The following is an 8,899-nucleotide window of genomic DNA, read 5'->3' as shown; positions in this document are numbered from 1 at the left end:
GACTTTCATAAAAGTCCTAAACTTTTTAGAACACAGATTTAATAATTATGATAAAAAGAACACTGATTTTCATAGTTTACCTGCATAAATATCATCTAAGAGGCTTTAATATCACTGATTGGACAATGCTACCCATGTAATTTAGCACACCATATAAGCCTAATTAGTTTAATTTCTTGCAAACCTTTTTTGGAAATGTTCTAAGGGCCCCCTGTTCAGTTAGACTGTGGTCAAAAACTTGATTTTAGAATTTGATTTTGGGAAGTATATAAAAATTGATTAAATAGGATCACAAATTTTTACGAAAGAATACCTAATGATACAAATAGCCAAAATGACAATATAAGTTTTCACAGGCAAGGTTACACAGTGGTAAGCAAAACATAGCTCTTTTAATAAAGACTCCGTTTTCTTAACTAATCAAAGGCCTGATAAACATAGGAAATTATTTTGGCAAAAGAGAATTATTGTTTTTTAGGCAGATAACTTAAAATCTAAAGAAAAACTTTTGTTTACAGTTTCTCATTAAGAGCAGACCAATAGTTTAAGGAAATTTAGTCCTTTTCACAAAGAGAAAACAAAATTTTAATTTTGCCTCAGTGTGTTTTTGATATTAAAATAAATTTACTTACTTAATTTATCTTGATCTTAGCCAGGACTGACCACACATAAAATTTCTTTCCAAAGATTCTTTGTCCAAAAACCTTCTGCAACTTTCTTTTTTGCATTCAGCTGTTGCCCCAAGCTTTCCAGCTTTAAATAACTAAGTCTCACTTTAGGACAAAATTATTTTGTTTTCCCTCAACAAAGATGTGTCCTTTTTCTTAGACTTTTTCTTACCAAAAACACATATCTTACTTTCCTTGCATACAGGGTTGTTTCCCTTAATTCCAGTCATCTTAATTACATTCATCAGAATTCTTCATGCTTAGAAACCTTAATTTTTAGTGAAAACTAAATAATAAGAAGTTGCAGATTATCTGCCGTACCATAATTCTTTAGATTGGCAAATGTATGAATATTTTTCATAATTTCTAAAAAAACATGTGTTTTTCCATAGTATTATCTTTCAATAAAGCATAAAGCATGTTTATTAACAGATCCAAATTTATTATTAGTTTTTCTGTAATAAAACAAAAGCAGATAAGTTATATTCAGTATAAAATGTTCATTATGTTATCTTATTTGGAGATGATCTAGATAATCGATGAATTTAAACTTACGGCTCAACCTAGCAAAATTTTAAAGTTTTAGGTTACCAAAGATTTTGGAAGCTATTTAAAAGTTTATCTACAAACTTTTTTGTTTATCTTACTGACATCTATTTAATTTACTTGCTCCTAAGGATTATGCCTAGACTACCCACAAAACTTCATGAAGCATTAGACAAAGTCAGCCATTATTCTAAGGTTTTGTTTTGTTTTGTTTTTTTCCCCTGGCAAATTTGGCAAGAGAGAGATAACCTGACCGTCTCTGACTTTTAGTCAACACACGCAGAATACAAGTTTTCTATTTAATGCTGATAACTCTAAAGATCTATTTTAATTAAACCAACAACCTTCAACCTGCTTTCTTTTCAGATATTTTCCCAAATCATATGAACCTGAAAAACATTTAGGTTAGTTTCTAACTTTCTGAGTTTTAGAATGCCCAATCCTTACAAGTACTTGCCTTCAAACCAGCTAAAATACACCTCTTTTACAAATTAATTTTAGCAATACCACCCAGAGATAGAGAAAACATTTCACCTTTACAATATATGTGGATGCAAAAATACAAAGACAAGGTACAAACAAAATCTTTCCCAGCTTTTGCTTTTTTTTTTTTTTTTCTTACTAATATTTGTGTAGCCGACATTATAGACTCAATTTCTAAATACTTCTCCCCTCCCTCCCACGAGAAACTTCTTGAAGTTTGCATTTCAAGGAATGGCTCTTAGGTTCTAGAGAAGAAGGGGTAGAAGGGAGGGAGTTTACATCACAAAGACACAGAGAAAACACCCAAATTTTTTTCCAAGGTGGATATTTAGAACCTATCTGCCTGTTCTCAGATGTGATAGTTGGGACATTAGGATCCTTTTAGCAGTTTGGATTTTAAAAGGGCCTCTTCCCTGCCACCACCCTGCCTTTTTTCCTTCAATCTCAGGAGACTGTGGGCTGTATTTATATTTCAAAGGTATGATAAGATTTATCATTTCAAGGGATAGAGAAAGAATGTAAAAAAAATGTTTTTCCCTTGAGTTTCAGGGTGATTTCTATTTAAAAATTACATTTTTTCCCCTTAAAATACAGGACCATTTTGTTTCAGTATCTTGGTCTTCTATAATATTCACAAACATTCTGAGAGGAATAGGTGAGTTTTGGAGATGGGTAAAGATAGGTGGACTTTGACTTGTTTCTAAATTTCATTTCTGGTTTCGTAGAGATTTGTAAAATAAAACAGTTGTCCCTAATTCCCCAAAGACCTAGATCACAGCCTGAATATCAAAGGACTGACCCACCTTTTAAACTAAATTTGTTTCTATCAGTGAGATTTTTAACCAAAATGGGAACCAAAAGATTTATGCCTTTGTAAAGTCTGTATAAAGCATTTTAACAAAGGCCTTTTTTCTGGGTAAGCCTTTTTTCTGGCTTCTATTAGCCCTTGATTAGTGACTTTTTGCAGATTATTTCTAGAAGGGCTTGTGAGAAATTTTGGTCCTCTGTTTCCTCTGTGAAGAGAAGGTTGTGAACATAGTCAAATAGTCTTTGTGATTTCCCTCTAAATTTGGTTGTCTTCGGAAAGTAGAGGGAAAGGGCTTTACAGTTTAAAAAATCTCCCGCTGTTCAGGGAACATGAATTCTTTTGCAGTAGGCCCTCTCAGATATAACAGCAAAGGACATTGTATAGGAATGCCCAAAGCAGGTAGAGCCTGACTCCAGAGTCCTGGAAGGTAGGGAGCCTCACTGCCAGTCTCACGGGCTTTTGCTAAATTTGTTTTTCTAGCTTTCAACATTTACATGAGCAACCTGTGTTTTTAGAACCTAGAAGTGAGGGCGGAGTGTTCTCTGTAGATCTTATAGGGACAGGGAAATTAAAATAGGCAGATGAACCTGGATTTTAAGAAGAGAAATATATGTTGGATATGGACATTTATCTTTAAGTCTTATTCTAATTTCTACTTTTTTATTTTGTCAAAGGAGTCCTTCAGACTAGTTATTATACTAATAAGACAATTGAGAGACCTTCATTTTATATACGTATACACACACACACACACACACACACACACACACACATAGGTATATATATAATTTAAATCTAGCCAATTTAAAGGATCCATTGTCTGGCCATTGATGAGTAGGATCTATTAAAAGTTACTCAAACCAATAAGCTTTCTAATGGCTTCACCGAAGATGCAGGAAGTGTCCGCAGAGGGCATAGATGGTGCAGCCCCCATGATTCAAAAAGTTTACTCCTGCAATTAGTCTAGGAAAGCAAAAGCTTTTGTTGCATAGGCGGGAAGGATGGTGTAGTAATAACAGTGTCTCCAGTCTCCCACAAAGTCGTGGGATGCCTCCAGCCATCGACCTGCTCATCTGTGACACTGATGATTCCAGGCGCTACTGGAATTGGGCTTTCCAGCAAGAACAAGCAATGAAGGTTGAGGTGACAAAGGTTCCTACAGGCTGGGGCTGCTCATGACAAAGTCCCCTGAGAGCTGGAATGGCTGGACAAAGAGAGAGAGAGAGAGAGAGACTTAGATCCCCAGTCTATTTGACAGGCCGCCAAGGTGCCCCTCCACCATTCTCTGGATGGCGAAGACCAAAGAGAATGTTCTCACTGGCCACAAAGCCAAACTCTTGGGACATAAAACAAGACGAAAGGAAAAGTCTTATCCAGTATGTGCCCATTAACAGCTTCTTCTGAGCCCTGGAGCCAAACTAATACTTACTTAAGGAGGGATGTGCCACAGGGTTGGGGGTTTTGTGACATTTCACAGTGTACCTCACTGCATGGAAGTTTTCTTGAGGTTCAGCACTGTGGCTATTTAGGGAATAAAATAATTTATACACATATAAGCGTATTATTTTTTCTACGTGTTTAGTCCAAATGTTTGTTAAGCTAACCTGTTCCAGGGTCAACTTATCCTAACACAAGAGTCTTCTTCAGGTGGTGATTGCTCTAACAGTGTTTCCATGCTCGACCCCTGCCCGCTATTTTGTGGCTTTGTGGCTTTGGCTGAGATGTCTCACAGCAAAGTTTGTATGACAAATAATGTAAAAGACACAGGGACAGGAAAACAAAGACCATGTCTGGGAGGGAATGGATCAGCAACCAAAGAGTATTCTATCAAATTTAACCAAAGAGTCACTTAGCCCAAGGAACTAGTTTTGCAAACATTTTCTCCTGTTAATCTAAATTTACAAAGAGAGAAAAAGGACTCTCATCTTGTGATTCTCACTTCATCAGACTCCGCAGATAGAGATTCCGGCAGGCTGACGTGGTAAGAGATCTTACCTTCTGCCAGCTGTGTGTCAGATGTCCCAGGAGATTTCAGCTCCAGCAGCATCAGAGCGACTGGTGTCCAGTGACTTAAAACATCCTTTTGACTATGCCAACTGTCAAGGAGCCAGAATTCCTGTCCCCTCAAAGGCCCTTCTAGCTGGACTAAGAATCAAATCGACATGAGACAGATTAAAGGGAGAAAATCAAATTTAATAGTGTACAAATGGGGAAGCCACGTAGTCACAGAAATTCCAAAAACAGTCAGGCAAAAGGAGGTATATATGTCATCCTGAACTCGGGGGAATGGAATAGGGGTCTGGGACTTCAAAGGGAAAAAATGCCATTGACAGGGCAGTAAGAAAAAAAGCAGATGTTTGGTAGTTAGATTTTTGCCCTGGTATACAGATGGGTCACTCAAATAACTTTAACTCTGGTAATAACCATTATTCTGGGAAAGATCTCCTCTAATTTAGATTCTTCCATGTAGTTAAGGGAAGGGCAAAACGTTTCTTTGGAGTTCACAGGATCTTGATTACTTTCAGCTCAAAATAGTCTTAATGTCAAAGTGGCCCATATTGGGGTACCCTCTCCTTGACCCCCAGCCAAACTCTTGGGACATAAAACAAGACGAAAGGAAAAATCTCACCCAGTATATGCCCATTAACAGTCACAACAGCACCAACCAGTGCCCCAGTGTCCAACAGGCTTAAATCTGCTGGGATAATTAGTCTCGAAAATTCATGAGTCAAGATATCCACACAGTGGACCCCACCAAGTCTGAAGAGGATGGAAAGATAAAGCCAGAAAGCTAGTAGACTAAGTGAGTGTACTGCAGAGACTTTCATCACTATGGCTATTTAGGGAATATAATAATTGATACATATATAAATGTATTATGCTTTCTATGTATTTGGTCCAAATGTTGGTTAAGATGTCTGAAAACAAATCCAGGCCAACCCCTGCCCCACCTTATTTTTATCCTAAAGGCAGTGTTATGGGATATCCGAATGTTCAGAGAGGAAGATCTTAAATACACAAGGATTTCCCAATTTATCACTACATGCATGATGTAAATAAATCCCTACAGTGCTGATTTGGGTAATGTCCTCTTAACTCTGAATTATAATTTAATTCAGGATGGGGGCCTTAGATTTCAGACATTAGTTGCAGCAAATTGTAGAGAAAAAGCTATGATTCATGATCTAGAAAGAGCAGCAACAGCTTCTAATTTCCACTCATCCTTGGTGTCATGTGATATGTTTCAGAAACTCATTTAAAATTGAGAAAATAAGCCATTTCTAATTGTACTTAAGTAAGGAAATAGTTCACTTCTGACTCTAAGAAGATTAGAGAATCTTTAGAGTGTTTGTTTAGAAACTATGCCAACATTTTTTTCAGAGGTACAAACCTGGCTTTCCTTTTTCCTTAAAAGAAAAAAAAAAAAGGACAAAAAAAAAAAAACAACCTTTAATAAAGCCAAATATTAAAAAAAAAAAAAAAAGCCTTCACATGCAATTATACCATTTAAGGATCACTTCTGCTTTGAGTGTGAGATTTTGCACGTTATGGTATGTAACTTTGGAACAGAGACTTCCTATCTCTTTCACCATAGTCTTCCCTCAATGCTCAGCACAAAGTAGGTGTTCAATAAATATGTATTGAATGAGTGAATATATGATATGCCATTGATCTGTATTTATTTCTTTTTGAGCTGTCTTTGTCAATTTTTAGTATTGATTTTATGTGATGATTATTGAGACAGAGAAGGGGGTGGGGATACAAGAGGAAGGGTCTCCAGGGCCAAGGACTGAGCCCTGAGGTGCTCCAATCTTCAGAGTTCATGTGGAGGGGGAGATGCCAGCAAAACAATCTAAGCAGGAGAAATGTGTAAGTTAGAAGAGGAACCAGTGGAGTGTATTATCCTAGAAGTTGGGGTGGTTGGGTTTTTCAGGAGAGTGGTTCCCTCTAGACACTGCCTCTGCCACTGGGAATCAGTCAAGACAAGGACCAAAATGTGTCCCTTAGATGTGGCAACATAAAAGGAATCAGTTGGATAAGAACAGGTGGGGTGAGTGGTAGGGCTCACTGGGAGAGTGTGGAGAGTGGATGGACAGTGAGGAATTTGTGGCAAAGAGTGTAGACAACTTGTTCCAGAGGTTTTGCTGGGAAGGGAACTGAAGAGAAATGGGGTGAAGGCTAGAGGGACCATGAAAGGAGTTTTGTCTTATTTTGTTATTTTTGGTTTTTGATTTGTCTGTATTTTGAGATGGGGGATGAGAGAGTTCATTTTATGCCATTGGCAATCATCCAGGAGAGAGAAGACAGAGATGATGAGGATGATGATGATGATGATGATGGATGGTGATGATGTAAGAAGGAAAGGGGATATCGCAGGACAGAAGTCCTTGAGCAGTTGGACAAATGTGGTTCAAGTGAGGTGTTAACCATGGCTAGCCACGTGGACACTGCTACAGTGAAAGAGGAAGGCAGAGACAATGGGGTTCTGGTACATAGTGCATGTGGCAGGGTTGGGGGTGTATTGATTTGAGGGTGGACAGGTAAGAGTGTTGCCCTCTATGCCTTCAATTTTTTTGCGGGGGGACAGGTATGAAACCAGGATATCAGCTGGGCATGTGGGAGGGGAAGGGATACAGTAGGGTTAAGAAGAAATGAAACCAATTTAAAGGATTATCTTGAAAAGTAGGAAAGCAAACTATGGAGGAATGTGTGGTAGGATTGCAGTGCTGAGGGTCCATTTGAGTTTTATCGTCATGAATCTGAATGGAGACAGACAGATTTGGGGATTTTCCCAGTACTTGTGGTGGGAATAGAAATTGTTAGCACTCTTATGGAGAGCAGTATCTTTTGACCCATCAATCAGCCTCTAGGAATTCATCCTAAAGACAGTTGGACAAATTTATGAAGATGTATATACAAAGATGTTCAACAAAGTATAATTGATAGAAAATAGTTGGAAAGTACCTAAATATTCAACAATAAGGAATGGGATAAGTGAATTATGAGATATCCATGGGATGTTTTGCAGCTGTTGAAGACTATATGTCTACAGTCTTAGGGATGATATGGATGGAGAGCCAAGATATGAGATACTGAGAAAAAAATTGTGGTTTTCAAAGAGGCACATAGAGTAAAAACCCTATTTGTTGAACTCTGATGCAGTTGCTACAGCGTTTCAGCTGATCCTACAGGGTGTACAGGAGCTGGGATGGCCCTTTCCACATGTCTGGAATCAAAGCAAGGGCCCAGAGAAGGAGTGAAACGTTGGTTGAGGCAGAGCCCTTCAATGGAGAGCAGTTCCCAGTGGGGGGGTGGGGGGGGGGAGGGACTCAGCAGTGGACACTCCTACAGCTAGGGGGATGAGTTTCTCTGTCCTGAGGTAACATCTGCGTAGGACACCATAGCATCCGTTAGAGACCCGCAATTCTAAGTCTATAGTTGTGGAGATAATGGTAATGTCTGTGGTGTATTCCTCTTCGGACTATTGTGAGGAGCTAATGAGATAATGGATATGGAATTGATCTTTAAACTGTGAAACTATCAACTGTGATGTGTTCTTTTTTTTAAGTTTATTTATTGTGAGAGAGAGAGAGAGAGAGAGAGAGAGCGAGTGGGAGAGGGGCAGAGAGAGAGGGTGACAGAGGATCCAAAGCAGGCTCTGTGCTGACACAACAAGCCTGATGCAAGGCTTGAACTCACGAACTATGAGATCATGACCTGAGCGGAAGTCAGATGCTTAACCGACTGAGCCACCCAGCTGCCCCCGTGATGTTTAGTTATTCATTATTATCTGTGGCTCTAGCCTGCCTTTCCTCACCTTCCCTAGGCCTGACCAATCACATTTTCCCTTTCTCCTTAGTTTTATTCTTGGGTCACTGACACAGAGAAAAAATAAGAAGAAGAAACAGGGTATAATTCTGAAAAAGAAAAGTCTTGTGCTTTTCTGCCCAGTTTATGTACAGTCCTTAGTGGTCCTGTCAGGAGCCTGGGCCTTCCCGCTTGTCCAGAGGCAGACCCCCTCTTCCAGGGTGGGACTGAGTAGGGTCAGGAGAATAACCCTGTGAAGGTCTTCTTACTTCGCCTCCGGAGACACGGCCTGTGGATTATCTTGCAAAGATGGGAAAGAAAGGAAAAGTCACTTGAGCCAACCACATTTCACAGTAGCAAGAGGAAGTTGTGAGGGAAAACCAAAGCCGAAGTGAAAATCTGAAGCACGCTTGAAGAGAGGCTACAAATACCTCTCGTGTGGAGAGTCATACAAGGGGAAAGCAGAGAAAATGGAGAATATTTTCTTCAATTTTTTTTTATGGCGAATTTTGTTTTCCTGCGAAGCTAGTAAATATCTCTTAAAAGAATGTGTGTGGTCACACAAGTTGAAGGGCTGAACGAATTT

At 38.9% G+C, this 8,899-nt stretch overlaps 1 long non-coding RNA gene across 1 annotated transcript; it reads right to left on the bottom strand.

The window, feature by feature from the left end:
* Positions 1 to 1,832: 1,832 nt before the first annotated feature.
* Positions 1,833 to 4,697, bottom strand: LOC122216409. The gene is made up of 2 exons (XR_006200881.1): positions 4,501 to 4,697; positions 1,833 to 3,709 (listed from the first exon to the last, which is right to left on the bottom strand). It is a non-coding gene; the product is annotated as an uncharacterized LOC122216409 (long non-coding RNA).
* Positions 4,698 to 8,899: the final 4,202 nt, after the last annotated feature.

Source organism: Panthera leo, chromosome A3 (assembly GCF_018350215.1).
Source record: "Panthera leo isolate Ple1 chromosome A3, P.leo_Ple1_pat1.1, whole genome shotgun sequence".
Taxonomy (NCBI): Eukaryota; Metazoa; Chordata; class Mammalia; order Carnivora; family Felidae; genus Panthera; species Panthera leo.
The sequence above is the reverse complement of the archived record's forward strand: the minus strand, read 5'-3'. Positions and strand labels throughout refer to the sequence as shown.